A 20594-nucleotide genomic window follows, 5' to 3' on the forward strand; every position below is an offset into this window, starting at 1 on the left:
ACTGACACAACATGTGACATGTCACTTTGAGATGCATCACTGAGAAACTTTGGAAAACACGATTAAGATAAGAAACTGCAGGTAAATAGCTGATCATTTATTTGGGAAGGGAAATCTGAGATTTTCTTTCTCTCTTTTTTCCATGTATATCCCAATAAGTGAAAACAAAAACATTTAATTCAAGAGTGAAACATAACACAAAAAAAATAGTGCATAGAATTATCTCAAAGTGCAAATACTTATCACTTATTTATCATCTAGAACAAGCAAATCAATGGCAGAGAGCTAATTGTTCTCATAAAGTGGGGGGTTCCATCAGCAATCTGAACCCAGGAATTTTGTTAGCGCTGATCGCATGCGACGAAGCCCCTGCAAAAAAAAAAAAAAAAAGCTCCAGTCCTAGTGAAGCTAACAGAGAGAATGAGAGTATATTGCAGCAATGCCAACCTGGTGGCCTAGTCAGCACCATGACCAGAAGGGAAATCCAGGTGGGTGAGTAACCTCATCTTCCCTTGTCCTATGGAAATCAGAAGAGTTTCTGTTTGTTTCTTTTTCAGATGTGTTATTTAACTTCTGGAAAGTCCTTGATGAGTGTGATCTTGGTGGTTGCCTGGCAGACGGTTGTGTGTGTCACTCTCTGGAATTAAAGACAGTTTACTGTCCATTAAAGTTCTAGCACTACAGTGTTCATATGATAGGTATTTATAAGTTGTCTTCACTCTAAGATAACAGGCAGGCAGTTTAGATAGAAGTCAATAGGTCTACTCATATGAATGCTTTGCAAGATTGGGCTCATCATACTGGTAGGATAGCAGTGTTTCACAGTTCTACAATATTATATACTATTCCACAAAACTTGTTATTGGCTTGATTTGGGCTTAAGAACTATCAGTAATGCAACACCATTTATTGAATTCCTCATATTTGCCTGTGTATTTTGGAAAGTGTTATGGATTTCTTTAGCAAATACATGTCAACTCTTTGTGCATGGAACGCATTTTAAAGCCTGCTCCATACTTTTTACGTAACTGTCAGGACCATAACAACAGCAGGTTAAGATAAGTGTGGTGCTGTGAACATAAATAATATGTGTACAGAGATGAAGCATTAATATTTTATAAATTGAGCTTTTAAATATCTGATCAGTGAAGGACACAATATAAGAACGTAGGACTGGAAGCGACCTCTTGCTATCGCAGGCAACCCCATCATAGATATTTAGACCTGAAAGTAGCAATAAAAACAACGAGGAGTACTTGTGGCACCTTAGAGACTAACAGATTTATTTGGGCATAAACTTTCATGGGCTAAAACCCACTTAATCAGATCCATGCATCTGATGAAGTGGGTTTTAGCCCACAAAAGCTTATGCCCAAATAAATTTGTTAGTCTCTAAGGTGCCACAAGTACTCCTCGTTGTTTTTGCTGGTACAAACTAACACAGCTACCACTCTGGAACCTATAGTAACAATGACTGTTGGTAGAAGCAGACTAAGGTGATGTCATCTCAAAAATAACTTTCTTATGCGTGTGTGCATCTCTCTCTCTCTTTCTCTCTCTCTGTATATACATAAATATAATGTGTTTTTCTTTTGTTTATATTTTATACAATAAAATATCTCTGTACTAAGGAAAGAAGAATCTGAAAACATAATGGATGCCTTTGGAGAGGCAAAAGGACAAAGGTTCTATAGTAGGTACTATAGTTTCACCTAAAAATATACATAAATGGGCACAAGTAGGTAATAGTGAGTGCAACATATACAGCTGGATACACAAAGTGGGTAATTGTGTATGCAAATGGGTATCTGTTCAATTTTTGTGTGTTAATTTGGGTCCCAAATTTTGCAGTTACCTGCTCACTCACACATGCACATATTTAGCATACACAATTTTGGAGCTTAGTTTTAAAAACATGGCCCTTAATTTTCAAGCGGTACATATGTACCCTGCAGGGACTTGATTTCTGCAAACCTAATTCTCATTATACTCATCTTTTTTTTCTTTCACCAAAGTTCTGAGCTAAAGACTGACATGTCAGTCAAGCACCGGTAAGCTGTTAGATATCTGTCCTAGGAAGAAAAAGGCCTTTGCACGTCCTTTTCTACAGGGAATGTTGCCAGTTCATTTAAAGTGCCACTTCCAGCCTAGAAGCTTTTGTCCCTCATAGCACTGAAGGTAAAAACTTTAAACTGCTTTTTTTCTTCTCTTCTGTCTTTGAATCTGCTATTTTTATCTCGAAGGCACAACTCGAGAAAGTTTGCATCGTAACTAACTGTAAGAGCAGGAGACATACCTCAGGTTTAACTGTCTCCGTTCTTTACCGTGTGAACCACATTGTGCAGGTTTGCATAACAAACTCTTCTCAAGGGGGGGATGGGGGAGGTAAGAGGGGGAGTAGTGCACAGTCTGGTAAAGGAAGGATATTCAGGGCTGCTGCTCTTACCTACTTGTACTCTTATCACTTCCTATCATCTCACTGGTCGTTAACCTCAAAAGTAGGACAAACTGCTAGAAGTCTTATTATGAAGCACTTATAGACTATTACACAATCAGTTAGAACCAGAAACCAGTGCAACAGTTAATAGCTGTATTACCAAGCTCGGTAATTATAAAACCCCGGCAATCCTTACTGCTGAAAGCTCCTATGAGCTAAGGTGCTCTCAGTTGAGAAAATACACAAAGTATAGGGAAGCCTTGCTACAAGTAGAATAAAAAGACTTTTAAAGACTTAGCCTGAGGTTTGCTGAGTGGTTCAGTGTAGCTGCTATAATAGCCCTTCTGTTGTTTGTATGGTCGAGGTTCTGAGCACCTGCTATTCTGATCAATCCAGTGGGAGCAGAGGCTCTGCAAATCAGCCCATTTATTTCAGTGCCTGTGAATGGATTTGAGGCCCTAACTTTAGGCTTTTAAGATTGAAATTTTTTCTGTTAGTGAATTTGAATAAAGAACAGGAGTGTGCGTGGCAGAGAACAACAATAGGGCCTGGCAACTTCCCGCATTCTTCATGAAACACAGATCATGAATAAAGCGTCAGGTTCTAGACACTGCTCCAGCAGCATATGGAGTCAGAAAGGATATGTCTACACTGCAGCGGGAAGTGAGCGTCTCAGCCCGGATAGACAGACTTGAGCCCGTGGGGCTTGAGCCAGTACGCTAAGAATAGAATGTGGACATTGTGCCTCCAGAAGAGACTTGGGCTAAACACCTGAGGCCACACAGAGTGGGTCAGGTAGGATCGAGCTCCCAGGCCACACTTCTATTTTTAGCATGCTAGCTCAAACCCTGCCAGTGTGAGTCTGTCTACCCTCACTGACAGGCTCGTTTGTAGCTGCAGTATAGACATACCCAAAGGGGACACAACAACCCAGGAGAGAATTCCACCTGATCAGGAGCTGCATAGGACCATTAGGGAAGTACATGGGGAGATAGGGAACAGAATCCCACCCACGCGGTCATGGAGTGTTTGCTACTATTCAGCCCAGAGTTTGTGTTAGCCCATAAAGCTCTAAAACAGTGGTTCTCAACCAGGGGTCCATGGCCCCCTAGGTGTCCGTGAGCCCTTTCAGGGGGCCGCAGGGCTGAAACCCGGTGCCCTAAGCCCCGGTGTCCCCACATGGGGCTGAAGCCCTGGACCCTGTGCTCTCTGCTGGCAGAAGCCCTGAGTCCATGGTCAGAATTGGGGCAGGGGGCACAAGGGTGTTGCTCCCCAAACTGCAGTGACTTATTCAGAGTGGGGCAGTCTAGGGGCAGCTCCACCCCCGCCACCGCTTCCTCTCCCCCACACCCTCAGGCCCTGTCCTCTGGCCAGGTTGTAGGTGAGAAGCCAGAGCCAGGCAGTATGGGCAGCTGCTCCTCCGTCTGGTGGCACCATGGAGCAGGCAGCTGTGCCATTCCCACATCTGATGCTGGTTCCCAGGGTTTCAGCTTCTCCTCAGCTCCCAGCACACCTTGACTGCTCACGCAGTCAGTATAAGCGACCCAGGTTGGGGGACCCGGCTCCAGGGCCGACAGAGCCTTTGGGGAGCAGCCACTGCAAGGGGAGCCCTCCTGGCACACAGGCCCTAGCTACCTCCTGCCTGCACCCTGAGCTACTCCCCTGCCTGCACACAGCCCTGACTACCCCCACCTGCACCCTGAGCTACACCCCTCACTTCACACAGCCCCTAGCTACCCCCTGCCTGCACCCTGAGCGGTTTTCAGACTTCTGGAGCAGAGTATCCCCTTCGAGTTATATTTTTTGGTTGCAGCTCCCCACAGCCCAGACAGGCAGGTGGCCTGCTGAGGTGAGTCAGGGGCTGGAGGTAGCGCTCCCTCCCTGGACCCTGCTGTGCAGAGCTGGCCCGAGCCCTGCCAGCCCCCCCACAAAATAGAAGTCAAACTATGCCTATGCCCAAGGGTGTCCCCCCCAGGCCTGATTGCCCCCCACTCCTGGCTGGGACCTGGAGTTTCTATGGTATGTTGAGGGGGGCTTCAGCAAGAAAAAGGTTGCGAACCCCAGCTCTAAAATATGCCTTCTGTGAGGGAGGAGGGAAGATTGACTCCTCATAGAAGCACATCCTTGGTCCGTGTCCCAGAACATGCTCTACACTCTGTGTGCAAAGCTACAGAGCTGAGCTCCATGCCATACAAGGGGTGAACACCTTTTTTTGCAGCTGTCCCACTTGTGTAACCTCCGTGGCTGCATGGGCAAGATTTGCCCCTCTGCCCAGCTATAATGGCAAAAGCTGTCAGAAAACGTAATGCTTTGCTTTTGCCCCTGAAGATCATATGAATTTCCAGATCCTAGGCTTGTAAAAGGGAAGAGGACTGAGGGGTGGGGGAGTGATGCTTCTGTGTTATTTGAGCACTTGCAAATGTGTAAGGTGCATGCGTATGAAAAAAACAAAGTTTAGATGAAAGAATGATGAGTGCATTAACCGAACACAGATAGTAAAAGATGACTCATAAAATATTCCATTGTCATTAATGCACATTGTGGTTAGCTCGAGACATAAAGAATTAAAAGGTTGGACCTCTCATTAATACTAATCTTATTGTCTGTATATTGCTATATTTTACAGCCATCTGAGATACATGCTTACATTGTGCAATGGGGGGAGGGGCTCAACAGTGTCCACGACAGCTAATGTTGCTAAGCAGTTTTCTTTTTTAACGTCCCCTTTTTGACAAGATCCTAACTTCCCAAAACAATCATCTTTTGGGGCTGAAATGCTCTCTTGTTTCACTTCCATCTAAAGTTAATTTATTTTGCAGTGAGATTGAGGCCAGTGCTAGAAGGTGCTCGGTTCTAGTTCAAACAGGAATGAATACAGGGAAATCCTACGGCCAATGTTATGCAGCTGATCATAATGGCCTGTTCTGGCCTTGTAATATATGAATGAAGCTACTAATTTATGATTACTGCAATGTGATGAATGCCCTCAACCCTTGTTGACTTCAGTGGGAGTTTTAGTTGCTCGCCCCTATTAGAAAGGGTAATAGACTCATACATTAGATTCACAGAGCCAGATGCACCAGTGGTGTAGCTTTATTAGGGAGGCAGCATTGTCCAGTGGATAGTGACCTAGATTTCAGGAGATGTGGATTTGTGGGTCCCAAACCTGGTTTGTGACTGTGGGAAAGGCGCTTTGCCTTCTTATGCCTCTGGTTCCTCTTCCACTCTTTGTCTGCCTCATTTATTCTGATTTCAGGCTGCTTGGGGCAGGAATCGTCTCTTATTTACAGTGTTTAACACAACAGAGCTGCAATCTCAGCTGAGTCCTCTAGGCACTCCTGTCATGCAAATAACAATAATAATAACAACAACAACAATTTTCTACTTTCAATGGCGCTATCCCAATGGACAGCAACTGAAGACCTGACCCATAGATGTTTAAACCCCTAAGGAACCACTATAATCATCCATCTTGACCTTGTGCGTAAGACAGGCTATAGAATTTCATTCAGTAACTAAAGCAGTGGAGGGAATTATTGTTCCTCTCAGTTCCTTAAAGGACTAGCCCTTGAAATGAAATCCATTAAATTGTTTTAAGGTGAGCATTTTTTTTTTAAAAAGGGCAATTTTCCCATTTTAGAAAATTCTCACCACTGTGCAGCAGAACAGGGAGCCAGAGAATTTAGCCCATTGTGGTCAAGTTAATATTTGACAAAGGAAAGAGGGAACATCTCATATAGGCAAGTAATTGAGTTAATGTTGCTGGTTATGGATGTGTATATCACACATAAATTGTATACCATCTAAATATTTCATGTAAATGCTGTATTTTAGAAGCTATAGCTCAAATTTCTGAGTACACGTACTACTGAAACTATGTAGCAAAAATTCCCAAGTTGCTTTGCTGTCACTTATATTCCTGACTCGGCTTAAAGTGCTTTCCAAGCAAGATTTAAAATAATGTCCAGAAACTTTTTGATATCACTCTTACCTGCTCTTTCACTAATTTAATTACACTGGCCTCAGATGGCAGAGGCCATGAAAATTTTAAGAGAGAGAGAGAGAGAGAAAGCTGGCCAAAGGTAAAAGGAAAAGGGAGGGGTAAGCAAAGTTAATATTCATCCAAGGAATTAGTCTCAATATTAAAGTAATATTCATGGACCATTTAGAATGTCATTGTGCTTCTTAAAAACTGTGATTGATGGTATCTGTTGGCAGGATAATGTAACATGAAAAAATATCAGAGTGCGTTAGATTATATTTCCCTTTCCTTCCCCCCCCCTTCAAATTTGTGGGTGAATTTTAATGCTTATGAATGTGCGGGGCTAATAGCCCTGCTATGAGCCAAGCATACTTTAGTCTGGAGTTGCATAAGCTTCCCTAGAAAGCTCTACCAGCAGCCCTTATCCCAGACCTGCAAATACTGCTCTTCCCTGCTTCCCCTCCATTCCTGGCACTCTCCTCATGAAGAATGGCCTGTTTTGCTGCAAGATGCCAAGCTATGTGATGGTTTTGTGATGGCAGCCAAGGAGAATGGGGCTGACTTCATTTGAAAAACAACTTAAAAGTGTATTTTAAGCTTTGTGCATAAAAACAAAAGTCCAAGAACTTTGTTCTACAGATGAACAACTGGGTGTCCTTTTATCTTCTGGTGCTGTAATCTGACTGTTATTATTAACAGAGGTTCAATGCAATTTAGAGGCATTTCTCATTTTCTTGCAGCCTTAACAGTGACCTCTCTATCTCAAACACTGGAGACTGGTGGTTAAGAGCAAAGGCCTAACGATATTTAGAAGTGGGAGCCCCAGTATGCAACTCTTCATGCCTTTCCATTTTATGCTACTCTGGCAAAATTTCCCTCCTAGCCTATGAAATCCGCTTCTTTTCCTCCCCCACCCCTGTCACTGTCACTCTCACTCTACACCTCTCCTCATCTTCACCTCTATCTCCATCCCCAAGTAGCTCTCCCCTTGTATCCTGATTTCCTTTCCTTTGTGACAGCAGCAGTGTCTGGTTTCCTGGGCACTCAAGCTCTGCTGGAGCTGCTGGGGCAGAACTTGTGCCCATGCAAAAGAGGACAGCACACTGCCAGAATCAGCCCGGGGTTTGCAGGGCCCTGCATCAAGTGCATTTTACAGGAACCCCAGCTGTAAGCCTTGAATACAGCTTGCAGTTCTGGTTGCCCCAACTCAAAAAAGATGTATTAGAACTGGAAAAAGTGCAGAGCAGGGCAACAGAAATGATTAGGGGTATGGAACAGCTTCCATATGAGAAGAGATTAAAAAGACTGGGACTGTTCAGCTTGGAAAAGAGAAAACTACGAGGGGATATGATAGAAGTCTATAAAATCATGTATGGTGTGGAGAAAGTGATTAAGGAAATGTTAGTTACCCCTTCACTTAACACACGAACCAGGGGTCACCCAATGAAATTAATAGGGAGCAAGTTTAAAACACACATGAGGAAGTACTCCTTCACACAGCACACAGTCAACCTGTGAAGCTCAATACCAGAGCAAGTTGTGTATAGGCCAAAAGTATGACTGTATTTAAAAAAAATTAGGTATGTTAATGGAAGATAGGCCCATCAATGGCTATTAGCCAAGATGGCCAGGGGCACAACACCATGCTGCTCTGTCCCCCCCTAAATGTCTGCCTGAAGCTTGGCTTGGACTGGATGGATGCATCATCATATAATATATCTTGCCCTTTTCATTCATTCCTCTACTCACCCAGCACCGACCACACTCAGAGAAGACAGGATCCTGGTCTAGAAGGACCGTTGGTCTGACATGGTATAGCCATTGTTATGTTCTTATGTGAGCCATATAGTAAGCTGGGGAGGGTGTGTCAGCTAGAGGGACAGGGTACTAATCATTACCCTGGGGATTTTGGGATAACATTGACTTCTGAGGGGATCTCTATTGGCGAAGGGTCATGAAAGACAAATCACTGAGTTAATTTTTTCAAAGTGAAGATGGAAGAGACGTGGTGGCCCACCACATGGGGAAATCATAGGTGAAGGATATACAAGTTTTACAATAAAGTGAAACCTCCCCCAAAACAATGTGTGGCTCCTGTGTAGCTGCACTCTTGACGCTGGCTTAGACATATCCCTACATGGTGCTTTCAGGCAGACACAGAGGGACAGACACAGAATTTCATAGCATGAGCCTTTTCAAGAGGATTAAAGCAGTATTGTTTGTCAGGGCTGGTTTAATGCACAGATGATACAGGCAGCTAACTCCTAGGGTGCTACCTGTGGGATGTTGTGACAGATGCTCTTGTTTTCCATGCTTTGGCAAGGGGATTCGGGACTCTATACCAGTATCTCACAGAGACATTGCAAACTCTCGCAAATCGAAACTGAAACAAAGGTTAGTACAAAACTCTGTGAATTACTTTTAATGCCAGAGATTCAGAGGGCTCTGATTGTGCATATTAGTATATTGGGAACTGTTTTGACTTTTGCAAAACTAATCAGGACAATGATGGGCCCAGGACCTGGAGGATCAAAAATCTTTCATCTTCCCCTGCACCGTTGTTTGACTATGAAAATAGTCAAATCCAATCCTGCAGGGGGTTAGTGATTGAAATTCTGTGTTTGTGTGCCAATTTTCCAGTTGATAACTCTTACAGTTGTCAGGACATAAAGACCTGAAAATGAGCACATTCCTAGATGACCATCAGTGTATAATTAGCCTATTAAAATTGTCAGGATGTTACTTTTGGTTAGTTAAAAGATGTATCAAAATCATTCTATTGTTTAAAAATAGAAGTAGGTTTTTCCCACCGAAAGAGAAGGCTAACCTATTCCTTATTCCTCTGTGATTTATGACAAGGGATATTTTGAGATTATAATATTCTGTCGACATGCTCAAACAGGTTAACTGGCCACTCTGAATGTTTGATATTACAATAACCACGGGCAACAGGAACTGGAGATGAAGTCTTTCCTTCACACTTTCCGTCACACTTTCCTTTGTTCTGACAATATGAGGCTGGGGTAGCCTAGGACCTGATTTTGCAGCCTTTATTTGAGTAGTGAAACTAAACAACGGCAAGACTTGCATGAGTGAGGGCTGAAGACTTAGTCCCTGGCACGAATGGAGAGTTTTTAAATTTATATATACAGTTCCAGCAACTCATTCTAATTGTAGACCCCGAAGTAGGGGTGCATCGCATGGGATCTGTTCCTTTTTTTAAAATCAAAGCTCAAATAGAGGTGAACTTTCTCTTAAAATAGAATTCAGAGATTCAGAGAGATACCATTCTGGTCACAATTTGTCCAAATTTGGTCAAGAACGAGCCTTTGAAAAATCTCAATTCACTCATTCTCAGTGGAGATTTGTTAAAGAATTTGGCAGCTAAATTCTCTGAAGATTCCATTTGTACTGAGCATGCTCCTCACAAGTCCTACATGCTGACTGGACTGCACACATGCCATCCCAAGGAAGTGATTGCTTGATCCCAGGATTGCAGGATCTGAATTGGATTTTCCCTGCAATTGCTCCTGGTGGGGTGCCAAGCACAAGAACAGAGAGCAGGGAGACTGTCTCTCCTGTGCTCTCAGTGCTGTTGCTAATGGTGTACAGGCAGCATGGAGCAGAAAGAGGAAGGCACCTGAATGGAATATAGAAGGGTGAGAGGAAGAGATGCAGTCTGGGAGGACAAAGGCAGGAGTTTGGGCAGAGGGGACAATAGGAGCAGAAGCCAGGAAGTGGGAAACAGAGGCAGGAGCAGAGAGAGACCGAAGACTGGGAGGGAGGGGATAGGAACAAGAATGGGGGAAAGGGGATAGGACAAGAAGAAGGGGGGAGGATGGGCAGAAGCCATGGAAGGGAGGATAGAAGCAGATGGGAGGGAAACTATGTGCAGGGACTGGGGCCGGGGGCTGGAGTTGGGTTGGCTGAGGGAGGGGGGAATAGAAGCAGTGGTATCAGTGGCAGGAATTGGGCTGGATAGGGATGGACAGAAGCCATTGGGGCTAACAGCAGGGGGTTCCAGGGAGAGGTTGGGGGGACACAGGCAGCGGGGTCTAACCATTATGGCACACTTCCCTCCAGAAACTGGAATAGAATCTATTAATCCCGTGAAACCCACCAGCAAAGTATGTGTCTCCATCCCCATCACAGTATTGTTTTGGATACTCAATTTGAGATACTTGGGTTGTGATTTGCAGAAGTCCTGAGCATTCATAACTGCAGCTGAGGCCAACAGGAGATTGCTCAGCATTATGTAGCCATTTATATATTCTAAGTCCTCTGAAAAATCAGGTCATAGGCTTCTCATATTGGACACCCAAAATAGTAGACACTTTTGACAAGTGTGTGGCTATAGTCTTTGTGCCTCAGTTCCCAAAGTGTAAAATGGGGATAAGAATACCACTTCACCTCACAGCAGTGTTCTGAAGATCAGTTCAGTCATGTGTGTAAAACACTTCGCTAGTACAATGAGAGCACCATAAAAAAGCCCACAAGGAAATTAATACTTCTGTATTCTGTGCAGGGTTTGTGTGGTGCGCAGTGAATATTGCATGGGGCCACACATTGAATGATGAGGAACTCCGGGGAACTACAGGCCAGACAGGCCCTGGAAAAATCATGGAGCAGGTCCTCAAGGAATCAATTCTGAAGCAGTTAGAGGAGAGGAAAATGATCAGGAACAGTCAGCACGGATTCACCAAGGGCAAGTCACGCCTGACCAACCTAATTGCCTTCTATGAGGAGATAACTGGGTCTGTGGATGAGGGGAAAGCAGTAGATGTGTTATTCCTTGACTTTAGCAAAGCTTTTGATACGGTCTCCCACAGTATTCTTGCCGGCAAGTTAAAGAAGTATGGGCTGGATGAATGGACTATAAGGTGGATAGAAAGCTGGCTAGATTGTCGGGCTCAACGGGTAGTGATCAACGGCTCCATGTCTAGTTGGCAGCCGGTTTCAAGTGGAGTGCCCCAAGGGTCAGTCCTGGGGCCGGATTTGTTCAATATCTTCATTAATGATCTGGAGGGTGGCATGGACTGCACTCTCAGCAAGTTTTCAGATGACACTAAACTTGGAGGAGTGGTAGATATGCTGGAGGGTAGGGATAGGATACAGAGGGACCTAGATAAATTAGAGGACTGGGCCAAGAGAAACCTGATGAGGTTCAACAAGGACAAGTGCAGAGTCCTGTACTTAGGATGGAAGAATCCCATTCACTGTTACAGACTAGGGACTGAATGGCTAGGAAGCAGTTCTGCAGAAAAGGACCTAGGGGTTACAGTGGATGAGAAGCTGGATATGAGTCAACAGTGTGCCCTTGTTGCCAAGAAGGCTAATGGCATTTTGGGTTGTATAAGTAGGGGCATTTCCAGCAGATCGAGGGATGTGATCATTCCCCTCTACTCAGCACTGGTGAAGCCTCATTTGGAGTACTGTGTCCAGTTTTGGGCCCCACACTACAGGAAGGATGTGGAAAAATTGGAAAGAGTTCAGCGGAGGGCAACAAAAATGATTAGGGGGCTGGAACACATGACTTATGAGGAGAGGCTGAGGGAACTGAGATTGTTTAGTCTGCAGAAGAGAAGAATGAGTGGGGATTTGATAGCTGCTTTCAACTACCTGAAAGGGGGTTCCAAAGAGGATGGATCTAGACTGTTCTCAGTGATACCTGATGACAGAACAAGGAGTAATGATCTCAAGTTGCAGTGGGGGAGGTTTAGGTTGGATATTAGGAATAACTTTTTCACTGGGAGAGTGGTGAAGCACTGGAACGGGTTACCTAGGGACGTGGTGGAATCTCCTTCCTTGGAGGTTTTTAAGGTCAGGCTTGACAAAGCCCTGGCTAGGATGATTTAGTTGGGAATTGGTCCTGCTTTGAGCAGGTCCCTTCCAACCCTGATATTCTATGATTCTATGATGAGGATAAGAAAGAAATACTAAATAGCTACTCACTGAATACTTTAAACTCTGCAAGAGAAGGAGGTCCTGTGGAAAAAATAGGATGTGATCAATGTAATTAAAGACTGTGCCATATGTGTACGCACAAGGGAGGCTCAACTAGGGTTGCACAGTCAGCCTGAATTTTGGCATTTCCTAATGCCTAACTTTGTAATCTTAACATTCTCTTTCCCAGTAGCCCATAGCTGTCTAGGTCAATGGTATGAAAATAAATAGAAAAGAGAAAGCTTATCAAACAGCACCGGTTAAAATAACTAAATAAATAGCAACATTTTAAAATAGAAATAACAATGGCCAAGTAGAGGGAAATCTGATGACGATTTATACGTGTAAAAAAAAAAAAGATTGTAGTTAACAAGACATAGGCCAGTCATCACCCCAATCACGTAGCTGGGAATTAGTAACAGCTCATCCCAGCACCTTGTCTGTTTTTGGTCTTTTTCAGTTGTAAGTACCTTGGGGTAGGGACTGTGTTTTTCCATATGTCTGTACAAGACCTAGCACATTATATAATAAATAAATAATAACAACCATTTAAAACCCTCTACTTCTCTATGCTTTATGCACTGAAGGTGTTAAGTATCATCCCTAGGCATACTATGAACTGTACCTTTAGGGTAAGTTTTTTCTCAAAGATTCATGAAGGGTTCAAGATTGCCGAGCAATGAGTGCGATTTCCTTTGCAAAAGAAAAAGAAGATTAAACCTTTCCTGGTTTAACCAAAACAGAAGAGAAGGCTAGAAGTGGAGGAGTCTTTTGTTTTTTGTAATTCATGTTTGATTTAAATGTCACACTCAAGCAAATTAATACAGCATAACAGTAATCTATAGGATGAGACAGATCTTCTGCTGGTGTACATCAGCATAGTCCCACTGAATTCTATCTATATGTGTTATGGACCTTGTTACCAGAGTATCTGAGCATCTCATCTTCTTAAACATATTTATCCTCAGAGCAGCCTTGTGGTTCCTATTTTACAAATGGGGAACTGAGTCACAGAGTGGCAGAGTAACTTACCCACATGCACACAATGTCTAAGCAAGGACTTAAGCCAGGGCTTGAAGCCAGGTCTCCAAAGTCCTAGCGTAGTGCACTAATCATCCCCTCTATCTATTCAATGAAGCTATACAGATTCACATCAGCTGATGATCTGACATACATGTCAGAAGTTAGCCTCAAGCAGAATGCTCATTCAGAGCAACCAAAAAGGGATCAGTGGGTTTTGAGAAACCTATATTATCTCTTTGGATATTCTAAATAATACCTTTTGGGAGTGTTTATGTACTATTTGTGCTGAACCTGTTCTATATACATGAGAGGAATGGGTATTGCTATAAAAAATCATTCCCAGAACACTTTTTAACTGATGGCTATATAATGGTCAACATAACAAGCTAGTTGCAATATGATGCAATGGACCTTAAGACATGTACATTTTCACCAGTGAAAAACTGACATGTTTCAGTAGGCTTTTACATCAACAACAAAATTTTCCAAAGGAACCTCTAAAATCTAAATTTCTATTTTACAAGCACAATTTTGCACAAGAACTTGTTGGCAGCCAAGTTCTTCTGCACACAAAGTTCGGGATAAGCACACACAAAACTGGTAGCTAGGTGGGAAAACTACCCAATTTGCATGCCTAAGTTCCCTTTTTTTTTTTCATACTTACTACTACAGTGGCACCTAGAAAATATGATCAGGAATCTGGGCCCAATTATACTTGGAATTATCCATATGGATAATCTATGTTGCACATGAAAATATTAGCTTTGCATTAAAAGTCTATATGTGAAAAATTACATACATAACATTTCTGGCTTATTTTCAGAAACTGGATTGAAAGGCACCCTTTGAAAAATTTGCCCCAGAAACCCCAAATCTGCAATGCTTGTCTGAACAAGTTTGTTTTATTTGTCAAACATTTTTTCTACCCAAGTTGTACAAACTCTTTGCATATTTTTAATACACATGAATAAAAGATATTCCTGTGGACTGATGTAGTACACAGGCTTTCCAGATCAAATGGTTTCCTTCTCCAGGTAACATGTGGAAATGAGAGATAGCGTTGTCATTATACTATATTTTTGTTTGTTTGAACAAATATGGCCATGGCAATCATTTTCATCAATTTTTTAAAGAATAACAGCAGGTTTTTTTGTTTGTTTTACAAAAAATAATAAATAAAGACTTTTCCCTAAAGCCTTCGGTGAAAAATATTTCTCCCTCAACCTCATGTATATTAAAGTGCAAAGAATATGCTGACTAGCATAAAGCAATAAAAGTGATTACTGCATGGCAGTGGAGATAATTAAATACCATACAATAGTTGGCGTTACCTAAAGATATTATGCATCCAACACTCCAGAAAGAAAAACATCACAATAGATAAGTCCTTCGGAATTTTGTAGCTCCAAAGCAGCCATCACACTCTATGCACTGTGGCTCAGTGTACCAGGTAGGATTTTTTGAGTGTGTTTCTGACAATGACAGTCATTGTCTTTTACAATGCTAAAAAGTTCATCATTAGAAGGGAAGCAACTGACTGTCTGTTGTACATGTACATATTTTGACAGGGAAGGTGTAAGCTCTCCTGAGAAAATAAAATAGGCAAAGAGATTGCTTGTTTATAGTTGATGTTGTTAAATATTGAGGAGCTCGCTCAACTGGTTGTTGAATGAACTGGAGAATTTACTGTTGGCACTAGGGAGATTAATTCCCCGCTTGATGACTAGCTGACTGAGCCATACTTTTCGAAAGTCCGAAGTACAGTAATGATTTCAAGCAGGGAAAAACCATCAATTAGTAATTTTAAGACTCCCCCAAGGTATTGAAAACATGGAAACTATTATTTGCTGTGGGCAAAACTAACTTAAGTCCTAGTTCAGAATATGTTGATGATGGCATGAAACTTTAACAAGTACAAGAGATTCAGAGGGCTTGTTATTAAATTTATTGTCAAAATGGATGAAGAGAGAATATGAGTAATGAACCACAGATCAGATAAATCCCTATAGATATCCACCTATTCATTAGAACACACATTCACTGTTGAAATTGTGCACCTTCGAGTTGCCTTTTTCCTGAACCTCCTTGTCACATCTTCCCTTTCCCTGTAGCTTCAGCCTGCTGCCTTTTGTCTAAAACCAAGCCCCCTCCTTCAATATAAAATCAGCTTCCCTATCTGTTCAAACCCCCCTTAGTTTACTCCAGATACTTCCAAAAACAGCCATGAAGTAGTAGAAGGATAACAAACGATACCTGGACCCAAGGAGCTGATCCGCAACTCACATTAACTTCAGTGGGAATTGCGAGTTCTTGGCAAATGCTCAACTATCTTAGGGTTTGACCTCTGATTATTCCTTGAATACCGTGTTGACTCCAGACCATTGAACACAGTCTGCTCTATTCCCCTACCAAAAAAGAATAGCAAGATATTCATATTTGACTAGAGCAGCCTGCAGTTCACCTCTTGCTAATCCTTTTGTTTCCCCTGTCCAGTATTCCCATAATTGTTATTATTTTCAAATCAATACTTGATAACATTTCTGCTCCCCAAAATCCTAAACGTGTGATCTGGATTCAAAATTGATCTTGTAACAATCTGGGCCAGAGTCCACATAGGCACTTAAGCACATAGTTAACTGAAGTCAATGCGTCTGTTGTTAAGTGGCCTTGCATTCTACACAGGTTTGCATAAGCAATCACAGTCCCTAGAATAATGGACCAGCAGAAGCTCATAAACAAAAGAATCACATCTATTTATTACTGGAAAAGAAGTGCCCCTCTGGCTTCTGGAGTTACTGTAACAAAGCGGTCTCTCTCTCTTTCTCTGTCTCCCCAAGAGGTAGGAATAAAGTGGCAAGCCAGAACTTCCTCCCAGAATTACTTCTTGAGAAGTACTTTCCATTCAAAAGAGATACACCCCATCTGCTCTAACAAAATCAAAGTAACTAAGGTATCCCTAAAAGGATGTGCCCGAATATCATTGTAAATGAGAGTAGAATGGTCTCTCTGTGCTATGCTGTGTCTGAAAAGTCAAACCAGACAGAAAAGTGAGCATTACATAAAGTGGGCTTTGGGGCTGAGTACCTCTACCTTCTCAAGCAACCTATCCAGAAGCAGGTTGTGAATGATCCAACCATAAACCAAAAGGATAATGTAACAGTGAGGACAGAAATCCTATGAGAGGTGGTAATGTAGGGGTTGATCCAAAGCCCATCCAAGTTAGTGGCGAAATTCCCATTGAGTATAATAGATTGTGGATCATGTACTTACTTCATAGCTGGTGGGGTCATCACTGTGGATGATAAAAAATATCTCATAAGACTAGCCTGTATGTTTAAGCACATATACAAATGAACAGAATAAACAAATAAATATGATTGATACTGAACCATTTTATCAAGTCAAAAGGGTTGCTTTTGATATTATATAGGATTTTGAGAAATGTTTGAACAATATAATTGTATATGTTCAATGGTAGATGAGAACAATGGTCAATGATATCTTACTCAAAACACTATAGGTTTTTGAGGGGAAAAAAAGGATCCTTTTCAGAGAAAAAAATTAATAAGGTAAATTGACAAAATGGCTTTATGGTAATACCATCTAAGGAGTAGCTATCACTGCTGGACCAGCAATGCCCTACTTCCTTTGTACATGCCACTATAATAATACAATAGTTTCTGCAGAAATGCACTTACTAAAGGGATTAGTCATTTACTATAGAATTTTCCCCCCTAGGCTATTACTCAGTCTCAGAACCTTTTAGTGTTACCAGCCAAAAAAAAAAAAAAAAAAGACCAAACCAAAAAACCCCACCACAACAAACTTTTGTTACCTGTGTTTAGAGATTGTAATCATTAAATTAGTGTGTAGACAGAGCTTCACAGAAAGAGATCAGCATAACAGACAGGCAATGTTTACAGGAGAAAGAGCAGATGTTATTTTGTTTGATAGCTGTTGCATGTTTTGCGTGTGTTTTTAGTATAAAAATTCTCTGAAAGCATGCAGACTACACAAAGTTGTACAGTAATTCCATCAAAGGACTCTGGTGCTATGCAGGGGCCTCAAGATCTTTTCTTTCATGGGTCTAGTCATCAGCAGTCTTTCATGCCACCTTCTTATATATGGGCAGGTGTGGTGGGGACTACTTGAGACCTCATATTGTTTAAATGGCAGTGATATCTATTATGCTTTGAAATTGTAGTATCCCACACTGAGTTGCATGTGAGGAAAATTCACGGCTGGTGAAAGCAATGGGAGAAATAAAATCACAGGCCTGAGTCTCTTCTCACTTTCACCTGTTTTACTCCAGTGTGTCTCCATTGGTCTCCAGGGAGTTACCTCTGATTTACACTAGAGTGAATGGAGGAGCCATGGGTGCATGCAAACCTTTACATCTGTCCCTTTCCCAGAGCTCGAAACTTCCATACAAACTTCATACAATCCACAACATACTGAAATTCAAATGAACCCTTGCCATGGTGTGTCTCTAAAGGAATGTCAAAGGTTCAACGCTCCTCACTAGTAGTTATCTAATACAAAAGCTAAAGGACTGCATATATCAAAAGCCTGTTGAGCAGAGTGGTAATAACTAAGGGGGAATTACCTTCATGACTCGCTTGAGGCTCTGCCTCTTATGACTTATAAGCCATTTTATCACTAATGGAAATTATTTGTAGTAATGGTATACAATACATTGGCCTGCTGCCATCACATATTCTTTCTTTTGTTAAAGAATAAAGTGTGTGTGTACACACATGCACACCCACATCTATATTGATAGCTATACATGTATATATATGTATATGCAACATTTAGCCAGCTGCAATATGCACCCACGCCTAATATGTTACACACACACATATTTATAGATAGATATAGATATAAATAAAACAATTAGAGCTGGGTGAACACTGCATATATTTTGGGAAGTTAAAGTTAAGACCAAACTAATGTGGGCAGGAAAAATGATGAGTTCAGGTTACCGTGACATTCTTTAATTCCTTTAACTACTCATTTGGTCTCAGCACTTCAGCACATATGAAGCCAGACCCTGCAGTCCTAATGCAGCTAAGACTCAAGATCATGGGGAGTCTTGGCTGTGTAACTACTGCAGTAAATGGCTAATGGTAAACGAAACCTTACATTCCACTGAGATGCCACAGTGCAGCATACACAAGGCACAAGATGCCAGTGGAGGGTTTCATGACAATTTATATTCAGAGGACTTTTTTTGTTTCTATATTAATTTTCACTAAAAATGCAATCTTGAGTTTACAGATGAGTACAGCCTCCTTGGTCTGGATTTCTGACTTTTTCACTCATGAAAGATGTAGTTCGTTCCTTGTACAAGCACAACAGCTACCTCTTATATAGCGCTTTTCATCTTTTGACTTCAAGCCCTTTACAAAGTAAGATGCTATCCTGGTACCGAAAGGGAAGCAACATATCCAACATCATCCACTGTCAGCGGCTGGGAATAGAACCCAGCTATGTGAGTCCCAGGTCATTGCTTGTTCTACTAGACCACAGTATATCTAGAAATAAGTTAGCAAAAGCTAATTACAGCATGTATTTCTCCCCACCTCTAGGGCTCTGCATGCAAGTGCAGCAAAATTTACACAGCAGACTTATGCAGGGTTCTAACCCTGCTAACAGCATGAGTCAACTGAAAAGCCGAGTTACCTGTTCCCACTGATTTCATTAAATATTGTGTATGGACACCCAAGGGAGGAGTTTATTGTTTTATATTTAACATAAAAAAGGTTTGTGTTTAAATGATACGGATTAAAATACCTGAGCCTAGTCTCTTCCAGTCCCTACTACTGTCAAAAACCAGGTCATTTTTCAGAAAGAGGCTGGCAGGGTAGCCAGAAGCTCAAAAGGGTCCAAAATAATACAAATTATTTCTCGCAAATGCCACCCATTCCTACCTTCTGGTGTGACCCTGGACAAGTCTCACTTAAACTCTTTGGGCCTCCACTTTCTCATCTGTCAAACAGAGAAAATAATAATGCAGTGTCTTTTGTAAAGCATTCTGAGAATATTTTAATTAAAAAAAAAGGTTTATTAGTATATAAAAGTTGTTTTTCTCTGTATATGAGCTTCCAGAATTCAAAGTAATATGTACAACTTTCCTTTAAGCTTTGCCCCAGGATATACCTGTCATTAGCAGGGCAGGTCCCACAATAGCTATGTAAAACTGGTGCAATAGCACTGTCAAGCTCATACCTGTGTGTATAGGAGACAAAGTGTCTTCTTAACCAGCATACAAATCTGGAGCTCATTCCCTGAAGAGATGAGGATGGGCATGAACCTGTAAACCCCTATGGCTTCAACGTAGCCTTCCAACAAAAATACCAATTATGTTTGCTGCTGTTGCTGTGTTAAGCTGCAATGTGAAGCGTAAAGGTGCTCTGAGTAGAAAACATCACACTTCCCAGGATTACCCAGAACAGTTTTAGCTCTGTGAACCTCCAAAACTATTACAAGCAAAAGGGGCATTGAGACAGAAGCATACACTATGTTTGCTGCTCAGAGTGCTTGTGTTGCAGTTTAGAAAAAATGCATGTTTAACACACAGCATGGGATCGTTGGCTGGGCTTTTTCCATGTTGCTGGCTGGCCTGTAGAATCATGGGGTAGTGCATGGAGTCAGCCTGTATGGGGAAAAGTAATAGAGGCATATGCATTTTATCATCACTAAACAAACTGCGGCTGTAAACATTCCATCCCCAGTTAAATTGCAGGCTTCTTTGAAGATCAACGTCTGTTTTTAAAATGTATCTATATTTAAAAAAATAAATTAAAAAAACAATAGACAGACTTTCCAGCTGGCCAGCAAAGGGCTCAGGGTTGGGGGAGAGTCACTGAAGCCTGCAGCATGTGGGGGAAAAAACTGAGTCAGGCAGGAACAAGATGCCGTATGTCATCGATTATCACATTGATTAAAAGCGAGTTTCTTCCCTCACCCCACCCCCAGTCAACAAGCCACTAACCGCAGCTATTTCATAGGGTCTCTCTTTGCCCTACTTATTTCATATACACAAAGTTAACTGTTGTGGTTCAGACAATTTATGTTTGGGGTTGAAGCACAAGAGAGAAAACGTCCCACACTTTCTTACAATAGACTACTGGTGTACAGAAAAGGGCTCCTGAATTTTACTGCATAAATATAAGAGCTCTGTCACCAACAGGGGTGAATACCTAC

At 41.9% G+C, this 20594-nt stretch overlaps 2 long non-coding RNA genes across 6 annotated transcripts in view; one reads left to right on the plus strand and one right to left on the minus strand.

Moving 5' to 3' along the window:
- Positions 1-544: 544 nt before the first annotated feature.
- On the minus strand, positions 545-13037 carry LOC120405124. The gene is made up of 3 exons (XR_005598391.1): positions 12988-13037; positions 12372-12404; positions 545-637 (listed from the first exon to the last, which is right to left on the minus strand). It is a non-coding gene; the product is annotated as an uncharacterized LOC120405124 (long non-coding RNA).
- Positions 13038-14780: 1743 nt separating this feature from the next.
- The window catches only part of LOC120405123, a 42853-nt gene continuing 37039 nt past the window's right edge, over positions 14781-20594 (plus strand). The window contains exons 1-4 of one of the 5 annotated variants that reach the window (XR_005598386.1): positions 14795-14835; positions 16223-16335; positions 18659-18879; positions 18977-19112. This is a non-coding gene — a long non-coding RNA (uncharacterized LOC120405123). Of the gene's footprint in view, positions 14836-16222; positions 16336-18658; positions 18880-18976; positions 19113-20594 lie in introns of those variants that run through there. The other 4 variants (XR_005598387.1, XR_005598388.1, XR_005598390.1 and 1 more) reach the window with 4 other exon arrangements.

The sequence above is a fragment of the Mauremys reevesii genome, linkage group 4, assembly GCF_016161935.1.
Source record: "Mauremys reevesii isolate NIE-2019 linkage group 4, ASM1616193v1, whole genome shotgun sequence".
Taxonomy (NCBI): Eukaryota; Metazoa; Chordata; order Testudines; family Geoemydidae; genus Mauremys; species Mauremys reevesii.